The sequence below is a fragment of the Hevea brasiliensis genome, chromosome 5, assembly GCF_030052815.1.
Source record: "Hevea brasiliensis isolate MT/VB/25A 57/8 chromosome 5, ASM3005281v1, whole genome shotgun sequence".
In the NCBI taxonomy this organism is placed as follows: domain Eukaryota; kingdom Viridiplantae; phylum Streptophyta; class Magnoliopsida; order Malpighiales; family Euphorbiaceae; genus Hevea; species Hevea brasiliensis.
Genome location: NC_079497.1, coordinates 102,697,282 through 102,717,813, shown reverse-complemented (window position 1 = coordinate 102,717,813; position 20,532 = coordinate 102,697,282). Strand labels below are relative to the sequence as shown.

Below are 20,532 nucleotides of genomic sequence, written 5' to 3'. Positions count from 1 at the left end.
TTTGGAAATGTGAGGATTATGGGACTATTGAGCCTCCAGAGTTTAAAAGACAAGCTAGCAGGCCCATAAAAAAGACTATAAGGAGCAAAGATGAACCTAAGAAGATACCTAAGGAAGCTTGTCTAGAAATGGTCACAAGGTTACTTGCAGCATTTGCAATTTAAGGGGACATAATAAGAAGACATGTAAAAATAGGGGTGCAAATGGATATACTAAACAAGCTGCTCAACCAACTAGCAATTATGTTCAACCTTCAATAAGTAAAAAATTTAACATATTGTCAATTTTGATTAGTTTTGTTAAATTCATAACATTCTAATTTTGGTTGTAAAAATTAGAGCTTGTCCATGGGAATTCTTCAATTAACACAACTACAATTCCTACAGAACAATCTGGTCAACTCTCAATAAGTGAACTTTTTTATGAATGTAATTGTTATATATTATTATTCAAATAACTAACACATTTTTTATAAAATTGCATTGCGGGTCAAAGGAAAATCACTAAGGGACCAAACTGCTCAAACTAATGATCAACCTGCACTTGCACAACACTCTCCTACAACATCATTTCATAATAAAATTCAGAAGCTTCCAGTGACAAAACCAAATGTGAGAATATTATTGACATTTTCAATTTATTAAATAGTTATGTAAAATAAGTGTTAACTACTAATCTCTTAAAAATGCATAGAATGTCAGAGGGAAAGCAATTCAAAGGGCTCATTCAAATATACCTCATTACAGTCAACCTACATAGCTATTTCAAGATGTGTCACAGTCAACTCAAAACATCCTATCAAAAATGACACACATATGACAACCACTTCCAATCTCCAGACTATCAGTAAGCTACATTTCATACCAATTTAATTAGTTTATTAGATGAATTTCAAACTTTGAGTTACTGTTATTACAGAATGTGCCGACCAATTCAGCTAAGGAGTTGGGAGGGAAATGTTATAGGAAACCAAGAGATGTCATTAGTGGTAGATGTGGTGTTTATGATGATGATAATACTGGAATGATGACTTATGAGGTAAGGATGAGACTAATATATTAAATGTACTAGAATGTTGCAACTAAACTAACAGCCTGGTTGGCATTGAGTTTTGAAGGTCGAAACTGCTTTTCTGAATAAAAACATAATTTTAGATGCAATTGAAAAAAGTAGTTTTAAAAAAGTAATTTTATTATTTTAGTATTCTTATAACTAAAACTTATCAAATTTAATTTTTAATTATTTTTTAATACTCTCTAACTAGCATATTTAAAAAAGTGATTTTCTCAACAGCAGTTTTAACAATAATGTCAAACAGGCCTTAAGTGATATTTAATTGTTTTCATTTTTCTTTTTGAATCTCATAGTCAACACTAAACTCATCAAGAGTGGTCATTGATAGAGGAGACACTTTTAGCAGTTTTATGTAGAGTAATTCAAATGTTAGGAGAAAAATTAGGATATTTTCTAAGGATAATATTGGGAATCCATCTACTGATTTGGGTTTCAAAGCTCCTGGACTGAAATGGGCTAGCAGGCCATGTGTAACAAAAAGACAACTTGAAGAACAAAGGGAGATCCAAATAGGAAACTTGAAGAAGAAAGGAAGGAAAAATAAAGCATAGATATGGGGGTGTTAAAAATCTGTTGATTTAGGTTGATACCAAGTTTGATGACTGTGCTTTGGTATTGTAGTAGGAATTTCACAGTTGACATCTAATATATGTTTTTTGGTGGTTTTTTTCTTTTTTTTTTTTTATGAGCAATATAGTTCCATGTGGAACATGTGCATCAAATAGGTTCAAGTTCCTGTAGGAACTATACAATGCTCAAACTATTTTATCTTTTGTATACAAAGGATATTGGTATTGCTATATGAATAAGTGAAATTGCTATATGACAGATTGCATCCATTTTCTACATCTCATTTATCTATTATTCTAAATGCTATGTTATTTGGCAAAGTATTTAAGAATTTCAGTATGTTAAACACATTTCTCTGGCATATTCTGATGCAATGTTCCTCTTTTCAGACAATTCCACAATTAACCAACGCAAACCATTAACTCAATCATGTCACCAATACACATCATAACCAAAACAGCAATATAACCGAATGAACTACATATATGGCAGATTGCATTAAAATGAAACGGATTTTTCAGTCACTTCATAACACCATTACAATGACAAGCAATTCTACCAAATGAAACTCCTATTCTAACATCCCTTTCAATCTGATCCATAACTAACCATGACTTACAATTTTTGCAACCCAATTCACAATTACAAAATTCTTTAAACCATACTTCCATAATAACAATACCAAACCATCCACACATATCACCTACAATGCTATAATTACAATAAATATCAATACTAATGTATTACCCAGTGTAATTAATAGCCAACAATGACTTTTAACTCTAGACTAGATTTCTGATGCTTCTCCTTTCACCATTTTCAAATTATTCAATTCCTGTTTCAATGCATTTAATTCATAAGAATTGCACCAGCTGTTTGCATCTTCCTCAACTCCATATTTTCAATCTCGAGCCTCTTTTTCTCCTTCATTAGTTCAGTGATTAATTCTTTCGTCCATTCTGGTGCCTCACAATCGACTCATTCAAAAAATCCACAGCCCTTGTTCTCAGCATTCTGAAATTACCAAAATGCAAATTTAACATTTCAGCAACATAAAATTGTCCAACAAAACACTAACAATAATCATGCATATTACTTGCCCTATATCTTAAGCATCCAAAAAACCTCCCTCCTAGATTTGATTCTTTCCATGATGTCCAAATTCTGGCTTGCATTCGACAATAACAGTGAACAAATGGCAAACTTTCTTCGACATTCCTCCTCCTCCTAACAATTCCTCTCAAAGAATCATTAGACCAATTGGAAGAGGTTGATGAAGACATTTTCTACGTGATTACTCACTTAGAAGGATACAAACAGAGAGAGACAGAGAGAGAGAGAGAGAGAGAGAGAGAGAGAGAGTTCTTCTCTTTTAACAGAACAAATGTACTGTTAATGTCCGTCTCCTATCACATGAACACGTGATAGCATTTTGGGCTTCAAAATTAAATTTCATGTCAAATTTGGGCTTACATAGTTAACTTTAAGAGATATAAGGGCTTAGATGGCCCAATTCGTTTGACCAAAGTTTAAATGAATCTTTTTATTTTTTTTTTAAGGTTCAAAATGGGCCATTTGCCTTAATATTATATGTTGTTAATAACTTTTTTAATAATATTTATTTTTTTCACTAATGTGATTATTGTAATAAATTTCATTGCATATAATATTTATTTATATTTTAAAAATATGTTTAAATTAGGGTATTATAATAATGTACTTTTTATATTTGTTTAATTTTTTATAACCTAATTAAACATAATAATTTTACCTTTAACAAAAAGCCTAATGAATTTAGCACAATTTTTAATTTTATCATTAAAAAAATATCAAATAAATAATTAAGATTTCAAAATCAAAGCAATTGGAAAGGTTGATGATGTGGTAGGAAAATGGAAGAAAAATAAAGAATAAAAAAAAAGTCAAAATGCATCTTTCGGGAGTAAATGAATTTGGTTGAGTCAAGCTTTGAAGAGCTATTTGACCCATCAAATTTTTTTTTAGCTCAAGCGATAATAGGCTAAATATCAATAAACTCAAACTTTACTCGTTTAGAAAATAAACCAAATCAAGCCGAACTTTTATTGAGTTGAGTCTCAAACAATTTTGATGAGTTTTATGTTTAGAGTTATGAAATTTAAAACAAAGTAATTTTTTTTAGGTTTAAGATAATATATTTAAAACTAAATTTAAATGAGTCAATTTGCGAATTTATTAAATAAACGAATTTACGAGTTTAACAAACTAAATATCAATAAGCTTGAATTTGACTCTCTCCTTTATTTCTGAAACCTCTTCATCACATGAGCTTCAAGAGGTATGTTTGGGCCTTGTTTTTATTTGACTTCTAGCAGTTGATCTGCTAGACTTGCTTTCTTGGCTTGCTATTGGCCAACTTTACTTATTGAAATATTTTTTCAATTTAGGTTTATAATATTTTTTGAAGCATAATATCTGAAAAAGAAGAATCTTTAAATACTTATGCTATTAAACCACTCTTTTATTTCTAATTCTTCAACTATTACTTTTGTTAAAGTACAAGATAGTAGTAGTTATTTATTATGGGATGTAATCACGATTTATGGGATAAGGGTATGATGTTAATTCAATTTAAAATGTTACTATATTGATGTCATTAACTAAACAAGTTGGGTCAAAATTGATGTATAATTTTGTAGTCTCTTATCTTATGGTATTCTTTGGACTATAAACTATTTACTATTTCAGGCTTAGAAAACTTGTTATAAGGTATAGACTAAAGTCAAGACGTTGTATATTAACGATGTCCAACATATACAAGGTTGTCTTAGACACTGTCAATTTGCAGTAGAATCAAGATATGGCTAGTTGTTTAGGGTAAATAGAAACATTAAAGAACAAGTTTAACTCTCTCATACCCTTTTCTAATAGCATAACTACACGAGCAATTCTTTATAGTCATAGCTTTGATAGGATTATGACCTAATCCTTATTCTGCTAAGGATCAGATATTAACAAGACTTGTTATCCCTAATTTAGAAAATGTTTCTAGTCAACTCTTGTGCATTTCTCTAGGTATGAATAACACAACTAAAAATAAGTCTTCTTGTTATCTATACAAAATGGAAATCAATAGGGGTAAGATAATTATCGAGAAGGGAAAGGCTCAAAGTCACGTTGCACCTACAATGACAAAGGCGATGATACAATTGACACTTGTTGGGCAATCCATGGCCGCCCACCATGGAATAATTAGTTCATTAGCTGACCTACTACTCATATGGTAGTCTAATGGATATGGTCTACTTCTATTACTTGATACAAAAAATCAAGTGACTAATTTTATTAACTTAATTAGAGCTTATTACAATGAGTACTTATAGTATCAAGCAATGACGCAACAATCATCCTCATCATTTGCTATCTAACATGGTAATTTTGCTGTTTTTCTATGTCTTAGCCATTAGAACATGGATCCTAGATTTTGGCTCTTTTGATCACATTTTTGGTAATAAAAACCTTTTTCTCTACTATAGTCTCTACTCCACTTATGACAACTGGACCCAGGAAAGCAGTTTGATAAAGGTGAGGAGTGGCATAAGAGAGTAAACTCCCGGTAGGCTTCTAGGATGGCGAGGCTACCTATGGTAGTGGAATGTAGGGCACAGAAATGAATCGAATCATACATTGAAATGGGAAAAACTAATCACTAGAGGCACCTTTTAGTGGAATGGCCTGGACAATTGGAAAAACTCTGGGATTAGGCATGCTCTCTTGAGAGAAATCCTAGGATGATTGATCTCCTGGGAAATTCTCCATTCCACCAAGGGGACAAAACAGTTAGGCTCAGGATGAGGTGGGCCAAAGCGTACAATTCCTCTAGTAGTTAGAGCAGGGGTGTTACAGATGGTATCAGAGTCGAACCCCCTCTAGTAGATGTGTGGTTCGAGGACAAACCAGGCGGAAGCTGGCTAGCCTGTAACGATCGGACCTAGGAAAGCAGTCCGATGAGGGCAGGGAGTGGCACAAGAGAGTAAAATCTCGGCAGGCTTCTAGGATAGTGAGGCTACCTAGGGTAGTAGAATGCAGGGCACAAGAATGAATCAAATCATACATTGAAATGGGGAAAACTAATTACTAGAGGCGCCTTTTGGTGGAATGGCCTGGAGAATTAGAAGAACTTTAGAGTTAAGTGTGCTTGCTTGAGAGAAATCCTAGGATGGGTGACCTCCTAGAAAGTTCTCCATTCCACCTATGAATAAAATCGTGAGGCTAAGAATGGGGTGGGCCAAAGCAGACAATTCCTCTAGTGGTTGGAGCAGAGGCTTTATACCACCTCTCTTTAAAGTTACCCTTACTAATCAATCATAAAATGTGATTAAAGGAGTAAGGAAAAGTGCATCATCTTCTTTTATGTATTTAACCTCAGTCTGTTCACATAATTTAATTTCTATCAGTAAACTAACTATACAACTTAATTGTTCTATCACCTTTATCACTAATTATATTACTGTTCATAACTAGGTACAAAAAAGATGATTGGTGTATGACAGGAGTCACATAAATTCTACCATCTCTCGAGTCCATATTCCTTAATTGCCTGCACTTCCACTATTTCCATTGCTTTTCTTTGATCTTCTTCATAGCCATGTAGATCATAGATATGCTTTTTCAAAAAATTAACTTACATAAAATTTAATTTAAAATATAAAATTTTTAAAATATTTAAAATTTATAAATAAATTATAACTTTAAACAATATATATATATATATATATATATATATATGATTATGAATTGTCAAAAGAAATTATGTTAAATCATATAAAAATAAATTTATTTGTAAATTTTTTTTCTTAAAAATCATGGTAAAAGAATTTTTATAATTATTTACTTATTAAAAAATATTACTGTAAATAAAAAAAAATTTTTCTTAGAATTATAGATTATAATTTAAAAATTTAAGAATTTAGTAAAACGTATTACTTGTTATGAACTAATTTCTTACTATTTTGTATTTAAATAATTATAAATATAAAAATAGTAATATTTTATAAATATATAATTATTTAGGCTCTATTTGTTTCACAGAAAATAACTTATATATATGGAAAATATTTTCTAAGAAAATATGTTTTATGAAAATATTTTCTTTTATTTGATTGTAGTGGTAAATTTATGATATTTATTTATTTCATGTATATATAAGTGTGTTTATATTTTAATAAGATTTTAAAAATTTAAAAAACGAAAAATGACTTTCTCTTTTGAAAAAAATATGTTTTATGAAAATATTTTCTTTTATTTGATTGTAGTGGTAAATTTATGATATTTATTTATTTCATGTATGTATAAGTGTGTTTATATTTTAATAAGATTTTAAAAGTTTAAAAAACGAAAAATGACTTTCTCTTTTGAAAAATAAAAGTCAAGACTTAGTTTTTCTTTAATCAGTAAAATATTTTCTATTAACTAATTTTTCTGAGTGCTCTCAAATACTAAAAAATATGAAAAATATTTTATAAAAAAATATTTTTTATAAAATAAATAGAACTTTAAATATAAAATAAATAATTATTTATAAAAAAATTTAAATGTCAAGATTGTTTTGTTAATAAAATAAAAATTTAAGGAATAAATTATTTTAATTTAAAAAAAAATTAACAGTTAATTTAAACTAATTTGTTAACAAAATTTATGTTTAAAATTAAATTGTTACTAAAAATAAATTAGGAATTGATTTATTAGTTTTACAACATGTTAAGGACTTTATTGTAATTTTTATTTTTAAAAAAGAAAAACTGAACGACGACGGCAACAAATACACCTAACGACAAAACGGCTACTGCCTACTCTGTATTATTCGTCCATGGCTTCTCCTGCCAATTCAGTTTCAACTTTTCTGTCTCTAAATCTCTACCTATAACCCATTTCCATATAATTTTATATATATACTCCTGTCTCTCTTTGCTCCTTACAATCTCTCGTGGCGGGTTCAAGACCCTCCTCCGTCTCTTCCCAGGCCTTCACTTCCTGTCTCTTACTCCTCACTCTCCTTCCCTTAACTGCTTCTGCCTTCGTTGTGTTCTTCAGTAGCGTGGTGGATTGACCGACCCCATATCTATATGGTCGCCTGACCACCTTGAGTTTCCTGGAATGGACACCAGCAGTTTCCTCTTCATCAAGAAGTAAGGATTCGGGTTGTACGAATCTTCTGGGTCGGAGCCATTACCCATCGTTTCCTTATTTCAGAACTGGAAATTCCATTTGGGGTCTGACCTGAGGCCCAAGGGGAGTTTTGGGTTTGTGGTCTTTTGAAATTTTTTTGGGGTTGATCTTTGGTAAATACTTCTTATCTATGCGTGTTTCTCGTGATTGGTTTTCGGGTTTCGGTCTGGATTTGGATACAGTACTGAGAATGCAGGTTTAATTGGGGCATGAATCGTTGGCTATCGATGACTATACCTTTTTTATTCCATTTCTTTTCCTTCGAATCATTTTATTTTGATCGTTTCTGTATTATGTTATCACATTGAAACGAGATAGAGGCAGATGTTTCTTTTGTGTTTGGGTTTTTCCCCCTTCATTTTCATATTTATGTACTTTTATTGTGGCACAAATTGTTTGATTTGATCACTAGGAAGAGATGATTTACAAAATAGCTGTGTTCATATAGCTAGCTAGGAAATTGGATGATTATTGTTTCTGGAAGTTCATAATTCTATTAAATAGAACAATATTGCCGGATGATATTGTTAATCATAGTTTAGTATTTGTTCGTCAGTATTTTGATATAAATTTGACTCTGAGTTTAAACAATATTGAACCTTATTTAATTGGCATAATTAAATTCAAATGATAAAGGGCCTTTTTTTTAGAAGTAATTTTTTTTATAAGCAGAAGTAAAATTTGCTCTATGCACTTCTGATTATTAAGCTTGTACAATTCTTCTCTGGATTCATTGCGATTGTTCTCTCTCTTTTTTTTTTCTTTTTTTTTTTTTAATGTGTTTGCCACTTGCTCATTTTCTTTGTGTTTCATTTGAAATTTTTACCGTTGTGCATACTGCGATCCATTTATTTGCTTTTAGAAAATGAAAATTTGGAGTATTTTATGACTTTTTTTTTTCCATTTGTAATTTTGCTGCATGCCAGATATGTATAACTACAGGCACTTCTGTAGGCTTAGAACAGACTTTACTTTGGATATTTTATCACATAGTTATTGGACTTTCATCCTTTTTCCTTTTCATGGAGGGGAAGGCTGCCTCTCCTAATGTATCTAAAGTTCTGGGAACAATACCAGTGAGTCTAGATCTCTTGTTGTCCACCCTCAACATTTTTATACTATGATATTTTGTTGTACTCTTTTTATGCTGATGTTTCCCCAGAGTGGGTTCACTTTCACTTTCCTGTTTATAGTCTTGTGAACTTATTGTTGTCATGGTATACATGTCTTTTCAGGGTGTGAAAGTTATATACAGAACTTAAGAATTAGAGGAACGACAAGCTAGCAGGTCAGTGCTTTTTCTTCATGGATTTTAATATTCATAATGCTAAGGTGAAAGCATTTTAATTTGGGTTTATCCTTGTGATCTACAAAATGTTGAACAATTGTAAAATTTTGCAATACAAAGACAAGTTTTTTTCTTTTTTCCTTTTTTTTGGAGTAATCAGAGGTATTTTGATCAGTTTCTTACTATCTTTAGCCATAAGATTTGTGGAATTGATGTATTCTTTCATATCCCATACTTTGAGTCTTTGACCAAGGTTATATTTGTCAAGTATTTGGCTTAAAAGGATTTATTTAACAAATACTTGGTCCCTAACCCTTTGTTTGGGGAAAAAATTGAGGGGAGATAAATTGAGAGTAGAGAAAATGAGGGAGAAGACTTCATGTTTCTTCTTCTTCTCTTATGTTTGGAGCATGTAAAAAGGTGGAAGAAGATAAATTAAATTTTGTAAGTTGAATTACAATTTTATGCTAATGAAATTGTAAATTAAAAAAAGTTTGGGGGTTTGTAATTACAAATGCAACAAAAATTCTGCTCCTTTTCTACCATTTTGGGGCAATTAATATCTGGTGGGCCCGGGTGAAAATTTTCACCCCTTTTTCATTTCCCTCACCCTGCTTCTCCCAAACTGGTCAAAAGATTCATTTGCCCTCAACTTCACTCCCCACCAGTTTCCTTCCCCAACTTTCCCATATTCGCAAACATAGGGTAATGGAAATGCTAATGAAAATTAGGGGTGTTCGAGTCCTGCCCTTGCTAAGAACCAGAACCTAACCAAACATAGTCGAAATTTTGGTATGGCTTCAGTTCAGGTTTTGGTTTGAGTTTGGTTTAGATCTCGGTTCTTGAATGGATTTTATATAATTTTTGTCATGGAGAGTAGAACCTGAATCACCATTTGGGTGTTGAAGTTAGTTGCTATTTAAATTGTACCAAGAGTTTTTATATTTTTCCTCTCTCTCTCTCTCTCTCTCTCTCTCTCTCTCTATATATATATATATATATATATATATATATATATATATATATGTCAAAATTATTTATTTCTTTAACTTAAATTGTATTGTATCAATATAACATAATTAATAACTATTAATTAAAACCTCAACTTATACTGCAAGTCAAATTTGTAATAATTGAATTCAGATACTAATATTCAGTTATAAATAATCTCATCTTTACCATTAATATAAGAAACTAATTCTGATCAAACTATTGAAATTTATTAATGTGAGATTATTAATACAAATAAGGGAAATGAGATTTTTTTTTTGACAAATATTTATATAATATAACTTTTTTCTATTCTTTAATTATATAACTTTTTAATTATATATATATATTTTACAATGTATCTAAAAGATAGATGAAAAATATGTGTATAAAATTGGTTTTGCCTTTGGTTTTGTTCAGTTCGGTTCGGATTTTGATGAAAATCAGAACCAAACCAAAACAGTAATATAAGTGGGACAATAACTGTTGTATTATTTTGACGTTCAATAAGTTTACTTTGTCTAACTAGATACTATGTGATATAAAATGAAGATTGTTTAGATGGTGTTATATGATAAACTTGCATTTTTTCTTCCACTATACAAGTTACTTTATGAATCTCATTAAATGATTTTAACTTTATGTTTCTATTATGTTTTTGGTCATAAGCCGGATCTGGAATGAGACTTGGCTGGCAAGCTTCTTTTACAAACCATGTAATTATGAGTTATTTGTCAAACAATCCCTCAACGAGGAAATGACCATTGTCATGGCAAGGGTGTGGTATTTAAACTTTCATTTACAGTATAAGTCATCTGCTTATTGCTGTGACACATGGAAATTTATCTATTTGTTTAATTGGACTTTAGGAAGCTGATATGGATTGGATTATCCATCTTGATACTGATGAGCTAATACATCCTGTGGGAGCTCGTGAATATTCCCTGAGACAATTGCTTTCTGATGTGCCTTGAAATGTTGATATGGTTATCTTTTCAAATTATGTAAGTGGACCTGCTTCTATAAGATTTAGAGAATAAATCCAATCTTTAAATGTGACACTCCTAGTTTGGTGTACAAAAATGTCTGCTCATCCACAGTTTATTGGCTTCTTTCTCTTCTTCATGTTTAATGAAGTTATTTGTTTCAGGTGAGTAGTGCTGAGCAACATGATGTCAAGGAGCCTTTTATTGAGGTATTATCTCTTTAATTTCTTTTTCCCACATCATTAGCTAGTTTAAATTAAAGAATACATATAACTAATCAAATGGCCGCCGTTTAGACAAGATGTCCAAAGTATTGATGGATTGCCTTTAAATTTTGTTTAACGCAACTGCTCCAATTTCTCAGCTTTCTTTTTGAGACCATATTATTTGGTTTGTGCATAGAGACACATTATGATATGATGGTTAGCTAGAAAATTAGTAAACTCATAAAACTTGTTAATTATATTTTTGGCTTGTACCACATTTCCAGCGAAATTAGTTTTTCATAAATTTCATTTTCTTTCTTTTTTGTTGGCATAGGTTTCCATGTTCAAGAAGAACTATGATCTTCTTCCAAAAGATGTATACTTTGGAAATTATAAAGAAGCAACTCATGGTAATTCAAATTACTTTCTGACATATGGAAATGGGAAGGCTGATGCCCGAATTCAAGATCATCTTTGCCCAAATGGTGCACATAGATGGCATAACTATATGAAGACTCCAAAGTGTACTCATTCAATTTGAAATCCTATTGATTTTATGTGCACCATCCCTTTTTTTTATGTTGTTATTTTGAGTAAAAATGTGATATTTGCATGCATACACACGTGTCGGCACATTATTCAATTTGCAATTAGATGAATTACGTGACAGAATATTTTTCATTGCATGCAAGCATGTGGTTTTGTTTGTTGTCTCCTGAGGGTCAAGGTCATTAAGTGGATTTCTGTATCTACTTATTTTCTGAATCCATTCTGACTTATGATGCTTTCAAACTTATGCTTAAAGAGTTGGCAAGCACCTAAGTGTCTTTCTGTGTAAAATTTGGTAGTGAGATCAAATTGGATGAGGCTGCAGTTCTGCATTATGCATACCCAAAATTTCTGATTTGACTTCAAGAGGTAATCGGCGTGGTTGCAAGCCTACAAAGGATGATGTTAAAAGATGTTTTATGTTGGAATTTGACAGAGCTGTAAGTTCTCATGCATACCCTATCTCTTATTCTGTTGATTGTCCTCTGTTTTCTAGTTGGGAACTGTTATGGAAAGTCAATCACTATATTATTTCTCTGTATATTTTGTATTCTGTATTCCTATTTAGGATTTCTTATTTAGGATTTCTTCCTAATTAGTAGAACACAATTATAGGAATCAATTGTATATATATATACCCATGTACAGATTAATTGAAATCAATGAGAATCATCTCTTTCTACATGGTATCAGAGCAGGTCATCAATCTAGGGTGACTATTTGTTCTCACTACCCAGCTCAGGAGACCTTGGCCGCCGACCAGCCGTTTCAACCCCGATCAACATCGCCGGCGTTGTCTCAACCCCCTTATTCCACCACTGTGTGCTGTTGCCTGATCCAATATAACCATTAAAGGACTTCTGAGGTTTGGCTCTCAGATCCTATTTTGGTATTTGCTTGATTTGTGATTTTGGATTATTTTGCTGCTATAAGCACTTTGGATTAGCGTTTCGGTTAGTTTTCTTTGTCTCAACAAATGGCAGACAATAAGAATGTTATTTCTGATGTGATTCCGGTGATGACTAAGATCACGGAACACAAACTTAATGGTTCGAATTACCTGGAGTGGAGTAAGACTGTTAGGGTCTATTTGCGTAGCATTGATAAGGATGATCACCTTACTAAAAGATCCACCCACTGATGATACACGACAAACTTGGCTAAGAGAGGATGCTCGGTTGTTTTTGCAGATTCGGAACTCGATTCATAGTGAGGTAATTAGTTTAATTAATCACTGTGAATTTGTTAAGGAATTGATGGATTACTTAGATTTTCTGTATTCTGGTAAAGGGAATATCTCCCGTATTTATGATGTTTGTAAGGCATTCTACCATGCTGAGAAAGATGATAAGTCTCTCACGGCTTATTTTATGGATTTTAAACGGGTATATGAGGAACTTAATGTATTGTTGCCTTTTAGTCCTGATGTGAAAGTTCAGCAGGCCCAACGGGAGCAATTGGCTGTTATGAGTTTTCTTGCAGGCCTTCCTTCAGAGTATGAGACTGCTAAATCTCAGATCCTCTCCAGTTCTGAGATTTCCTTTTTGCATGAAACGTTCACACGGGTCCTTCGTACAGAGAGTACTCAATCTTCACGATGCACAAGAGTGCTCTTATTAGCCGTAATCCAAATGGACAACAGAGTAATAGAAGAGGAAGTAGAGGAGGAATTACAGGCAACAGAAGTAATCAGTGTAATGGAGAGGCTAGTTCTAATCAGGACTCAAGAGGAGTCATTTGTTATTATTGCCATGAGCCTGGCCATACAAAATATAATTGTCCGCAACTTCAGAAAAAAAATCAGCGATCACAGATGGCAAATATGGCAGCAGAGAATTCTACAGTATCTTCCTCTGAGAAAACTATTTTGGTATCTGCAGAGGATTTTGCACAATTTTCCCAGTATCAGGCATCTCTAAAGCCTACCAGTTCCCCTGTCACTGCGATCGCTGAGTTAGGTAAATCCATTTAGGTAAATCCACTACATGCCTTGTGTCTTCTTCATCCAAATGGGTTATTGATTCTGGTGCGACAGATCACATGACAGGTAATTCTAGTCTTCTATCTGCTTTTCAGTCTAATCTCACTTCCTCTACTGTTACTTTAGCTGATGGTTCTACTTCTTGTGTCATGGGTTCTGGAACTGCGAACCCGACTTCGTCAATTTCTTTGTCTTCTGTTTTGTGTCTACCAAAATTCTCTTTTAATCTACTTTCTGTTAGTAAACTTACTCGTACCTTAAATTGTTATGTTTCCTTTTTTCCTGACCAGTGTTTGTTTCAGGATCTTACGACGAAGCAGATTATTGGTAGAGGACGCGAGTCAGGTGGTCTCTACATTCTGGAAAATCATGTACCGCGGTCGCTTGTTTGCTCCAATACCTTAACACCTCTTGAAGCTCATTGTAGATTGGGTCATCCTTCTTTGTCTACCATGAAGAAGCTGTGTCCTCAATTTCAGTCTTTATCAGTACTAGAATGTGAGTCGTGTCAGTTTGCAAAACATCATCGTTTGCCTTCTGTGTCTAGAGTCAATAAACGGGCTTCATCTCCTTTTGAGTTAGTTCATTCTGATGTTTGGGGTCCTTGTTCTGTTACATCTAAAACTGGATTTCGTTATTTTGTTACTTTTGTTGATGATTACTCTCGTGTTACCTGGTTATATTTAATGAAGAATCGTTCTGAGTTGTTTTCTATCTTTTGTGCTTTTTGTAATGAAATCAAAACTCAATTTAATATTTCTGTGCGCATATTAAAAAGTGACAATGCCAAAGAATACTTTTCAGCACAATTTCAGCCTTATATGACACAAAATGACATTCTTCATCAGTCTTCCTGTGTGGATACCCCATCCCAAAATGGCGTGGCCGAAAGAAAAAATCGTCATCTTCTTGAGGTAACTCGTGCTCTTCTTTTTCAGATGAAAGTACCTAAACACTTTTGGGCAGATGCAGTTTCTACGGCATGTTTTTTTATCAATCGTATGCCGTCTTCTGTCCTTAATGGGGATATTCCTTATACTACTTTGTTTCCTACAAAATCTTTGTTCCCTATTGAACTCCGTATTTTTGGTTGTACCTGTTTTGTGCGTGATGTTCGTCCACAGGTTACTAAATTGGATCCAAAATCTCTCAAATGTGTCTTCCTTGGGTACTCCCGACTCCAAAAGGGTACCGTTGTTTCTCTCCTACTCTTAATCGTTATCTTGTTTCTGCAGATGTCACATTTTTTTAGTCCACTCCATTTTTTTCTCCATCTGTGTATGAGAGTCAGGGGGAGGAGGATGATCTCTTAATATATACTGTCCAACCAATGTCTAGTCCTCTCCCACAGCCTGTTCCTTCTGTCTCTAGACCTACTCGACCTCCCGTTGTTCATGTTTATTCCAGGAGATTGGAGATTTCTGACTCAGATCCTCCACCAACTACTTCGTTGGGAGATCCTGTACCTCATACTGATCATGATTCTGATCTAGACTTACCCATTGCTCTTCGTAAAGGTAAACGTTCATGTACTTACCCTATCTCTTCTTTTGTTTCTTATAATCAATTGTCTTCTTGTTCTCGGTGTTTTGTTACTTCTTTAGACTCTGTTCCTATCCCTAATACTGTTGATGAGGCACTGTCTCATCCTGGCTAGTGTGATGCTATGAAAGAGGAAATGGAGGCTTTAGATGCTAATGGTACATGGGAACTATTGCCTTTGCCCACTGGTAAGAAAGCTATTGGTTGCAAATGGGTATATACAGTAAAGGTAAATCCTGATGGTTCTGTGGCTAGGTTAAAAGCACGCCTTGTAGCAAAAGGATATGCTCAGACATATGGGGTTGATTACTCTGATACTTTTTCTCCTGTAGCTAAACTTACTTCTATTCGCTTGTTTATCTCTTTAGCAGCTACATATGATTGGCCCCTGCATCAATTGGATATCAAGAATGCTTTCCTTCATGGTGATCTTCAGGAGGAGGTGTATATGGAGCAACCACCTGGGTTTGTTGCTCAGAGGGAGTTGGGTAAAATTTGTAGGCTTCGAAAGTCTATTTATGGCTTGAAACAAAGTCCTAGGGCATGGTTTGGGAGATTCAGTGAAGCAGTACAGGAATTTGGTATGCAAAAGAGTAAGTGTGATCACTCAGTATTTTATAGGCAATCTGAGGCTGGTCTAATTCTCTTAGTAGTCTATGTGGATGACATTGTCATCACTGGGAGTGACTCTGCAGGTATTTCATCTCTTAAAACCTTCCTCCAAACTCAATTTCAGACCAAAGACTTGGGACTGTTAAAGTATTTCTTGGGTATCGAAGTTATGAGAAGTAAGAAGGGTAGTTTCTTGTCTCAAAGAAAATATGTTCTCGATCTATTGACAGAGACAGGAAAATTAGGCGCTAAGCCTTGTAGCGCACCAATGACTCCAACTTTACAATTGTTAGCAGGGGATAGTGAGTTGTTTGAAGATCCAGAGAGATACAGGAGATTGGTAGGAAAATTGAACTATCTTACAGTCACTCGTTCTGACATTGCTTACGCCGTTAGTGTGGTACGTCAGTTTATGTCTTCCCCAACTGTTGCTCATTGGGAAGCCTTGGAACAAATCTTGTGTTATCTGAAGGGCGCTCCAGGAAGAGGTTTGCTATATGGTAATTATGGGCATTTGAATGTTGAATGTTTTTCAGATGCCGACTGGGCTGGATCTAAGGTTGACAGGAGGTCAACTACTGGATATTGTGTTTTTATTGGAGGAAATTTGGTGTCTTGGAGAAGCAAGAAGCAGAGTGTAGTTTCTCGATCTAGTGCTGAATCCGAATACAGAGCCATGGCACAATCAGTATGTGAGGTAATGTGGATACTTCAATTACTAGATGAGACAGGTTTTAAGACCTCCCTGCCTGCGAAATTGTGGTGTGATAATCAAGCTGCTCTTCATATTGCTTCTAATCCAGTGTTTCATGAGCGGACCAAACATATTGAGATTGATTGTCACTTTATTCGTGAAAAGATTCAACAACAGATCATCTCAACAGGACACATCAAAACTGGAGAGCAGTTAGGAGATATTTTCACAAAAGCTCTGAATGGAGCTAGAATTGACTACATTTGTAACAAGTTGGGCATGATTAACATCTATGCTTCAACTTGAGGGGGAGTGTTATGGAAAGTCAATCACTATATTATTTCTCTGTATATTTTGTATTCTGTATTCCTATTTAGGATTTCTTATTTAGGATTTCTTCCTAATTAGTAGAACACAATTATAGGAATCAATTGTATATATATATACCCGTGTACAGATTAATTGAAATCAATGAGAATCACTCTTTCTACAGGAACAGTGCTTGTTAAGTTTCTTGTATTCCATTTTTTCTATTTCTTTCTGATTAAGCTATTTTAGGATTAGGGTTAGTAACCATGTATAGAATGGGTTTTGGGTGGTTTTCAATTTTTGAAATTCAGTGCAATCATGCTAGTGAAATTTTCAATCATAGACTCTATTAGGGTCCCATTGAGTTGATGGCTAGTAAGGAATTAGGATAGCTAGGTGGCATAATTACTACTTTGGATTCCATATGGAATGGCATTAGAAAGATACAATGTTGAAAAAATGTAGAAGTTAATTAACTTATATTACATTCCCCTTCACTCTCTCATTCTTTCCTACTTTTTGATAGTATCTAACTAGGAATCAATGCTATGATTTAATTAGGAAGGAAATGGAACCATTTTAAAATTGAAACGCTTGTTAAAGGCTTTTGCAATGAAATGGGAAAAAAATATATATTTGGCAAATTTTTTTTTTAAAAAAATTGGAATTCATACTTTATTCATTAAACATTATCATTATGCCTTCAATATTTAGATAGTTGTAACCCTTTGGTTGTACTTCGAACAATTATTGAAGATGCATTGGGTCATTTGGGTTATTGACTTGAAAAATAAGCTATGGATATTTATAAGGCTAGTTGATTGGGTCATCTTGGTAGTATATTAGGCTACAGTTCTCTTTTGTCAACTCAAAGGAACACTAAACTATTTCTCCATTTTTTAGTTGTTTTGATGACGTCAAGGTTGCATTGCACTTCCTTAAATCTTGGAGGAATGAGAAGATGGTGAAATGGGAAATAGTGTTAGATTATGTAAAAGTTTAAGAAAAAATAGTATTTTTCTTGCTTTCCATTTTCATTTCTGGTGTCCACAATAATTTGGTGATGCTTGTGATTTTATAATTGCCTTGACAGAAAGGCTTCTGTTGTATGCTGATCAGACATTCAAATAGAAACTCATTCTTTATTTTTTTGGCATGCACATTGCAACAAGTTTGAGTGGACATAGTTATGAGTTATGGTGTAGGTTTTAAAAAATTGTAAGGGTAACGTGTAATCATTTTAATAACATTCATAGACAACTCATTACTCTTGCCTTTTTTGCTCCTGAGTTGTGCATGCTCATTTCGACTGGTTTAAAGCTCATTCTGTTTGAAAAGGCTAATCATTAGGATAATTTTTATCTATTTATTTTATTCTTCTCCCCTCTCTATTATTGCAACTCAGTCCATGAGTTTATATGGTAAAATGTTCAAAACACAATAAGAACATTGTATGGGAAGACAATTGAATTATTTTGCTTATCATCCTATCCTTTCTATGATCTGAGCAGGCATTCATAATTGCTTCAACTGCACCAGAAGAGGAAATGCTTCGCTGGTAATAGCCATATATAAACTCTTGCTATTTTCCTGTTTTGATTAGGTTTTTTTGCTATCTGGTATGATGATAATTTATTCTGTAGCTGCAGTGAAATAATTTCAAATATCCTAAATATTGCCGCTCATACAATTCTCATTGCATTAGGTACCGGGAACGTATTTGTGTGGACTGAAAAATCACTGAATATTGAACTCATGAGAAAGGGCATCTTGACTCGCATTTATGCTCCCATGGTCAGTCTAACCACCCCAATTATTGGTTTGAGGTTCCCATGAGATTGAAAGTAGTAAATTTTGGGTGAATTTGTGCACAGTGCCTCTGCCACTCTCCTTAGACCTTTCTTAATTCAGTGTTTGCAGGTCATTGTCCAAGGACTCGGAATCTGGTGTATTCAGTAATGTCATGGCAATGTCACAGACAAACCTAACATAATTATTTTCTTCGGTCAAGAATAGTAATTCTACTTAAGCAGCTAAATGTGGAGTTATTTCTTCACAAAAGATTGGTCAAAATGAAGAACTCAGGCAACTGCAAGGGTCTTGCAGATAAGTGACAATGCTTCTTTCCCCTCAGCTGTTCCACCACAATCTCCTCCTGATGAGGAAGATATTTAGGTATCGTATATAGATGTATTGACCTAACATCCGCAGCTGTCCTGGCCCACTTAGCATCATCATTCCCTACTATAGATTAAGATGCGATCGAGCATTGGAGACGTTTGGAAAATGATATCCCCAGGGAATGAGAAAAGTAGCATAGGCTGCAGTGGTGGTGCATTTTGGTGTTCGGTTGATGGGGCTCTTCCCGATCATTACCCAAGCGCTGGTGTTCATTTCATGTAGATAATAGATTCTATAGAGAGACAGGGTTGTAAAGCTTGATTCTGATTCCATCATGGTGATTTTTTCGACTTCTTGAATGTTTTTCTAAATGCCTTGGCTGGTTTCCTTTGGTTTGTAATTGGAAATACACATTTTGAGGGGATTTATGATTGTATCATTCCCATTCATGATACAGCCAAATATTACTTGAAGATTTGAAGTGCAAGTAGGTTCTTAATTATTACTATATACTAAAGGGAAATTATTATTTAGATCGGGTCCATTATGGACTAAAATACAAACATATGAAACAAACATATGAAATCATATATAGGTAGGTCTCATGTATTTAATGTGAAAAGAGGTTACTTTTACTGTTCTTAAGAATTGTGAAATTACCCCTTTATCCCTATTCTTTTCCTAATATAATCCACCCTTTTTGTGCCATGTGCATGATCTTGATGTTCAAAGAAAGTGAGTATTCAGTCCAAGCATTTTGTGTTTTATCTTTATTTAAACATTCAACAACACAATTTTTTTTTTTTTTATTTGAAGTGTCTAATTAAAAAAAAGGATTAATTTTTGAAAATAAACATATATTATGTACAAAGTTAAAATTTATTTTTTTCTAAATAATCATTGAGAATTGAGACTTTAATTTAAAAGTAGTTGAAAGTTTTTATATTTTCATATTGATAATGTTGATATTAGCTCATATTTTTAGGTCTGTAACTTTTTTTTTAATTATTCTTGATATAAAAATATAAAATAAAGACAAATTTCTTTAAAATTATATATTTAATATATCTAAAATTATTTTGTATAAACTTATTTAATTAAAAATCTTAAAAATATAGTAAAACATCACAATGATCATATGAGTTTTTAGCCATAGCTTGTTTGGGTTATAAGTTTAACAAGCATTTTGTAAAAACACCTTAATCATCTTTAACTAAGATAAAGGTTGAATAGAGACTAAAACAATGTCCAACTCCAATCTCGGAGTGAGCGGTCTCTTTTTCTCTCTTTCAGTTGCTTCTTCCCAAGGCTCGGCCTTGTCTCTGATTTGTTGTTGAGCGGTCTTTCCTGCCCCTCTGGGCAGGGGAGACTTCCCTCCCCTACTCAAGATGTGGGTTACCCTC

General features: G+C 33.3%; 1 pseudogene; it reads left to right on the top strand.

Annotated features, from left to right (window-relative positions):
* The first annotated feature begins 8,723 nt into the window (after positions 1-8,723).
* LOC110653480 (glycosyltransferase-like KOBITO 1) lies at positions 8,724-19,616 on the top strand (annotated as a pseudogene).
* The last annotated feature ends 916 nt before the right edge of the window (positions 19,617-20,532 follow it).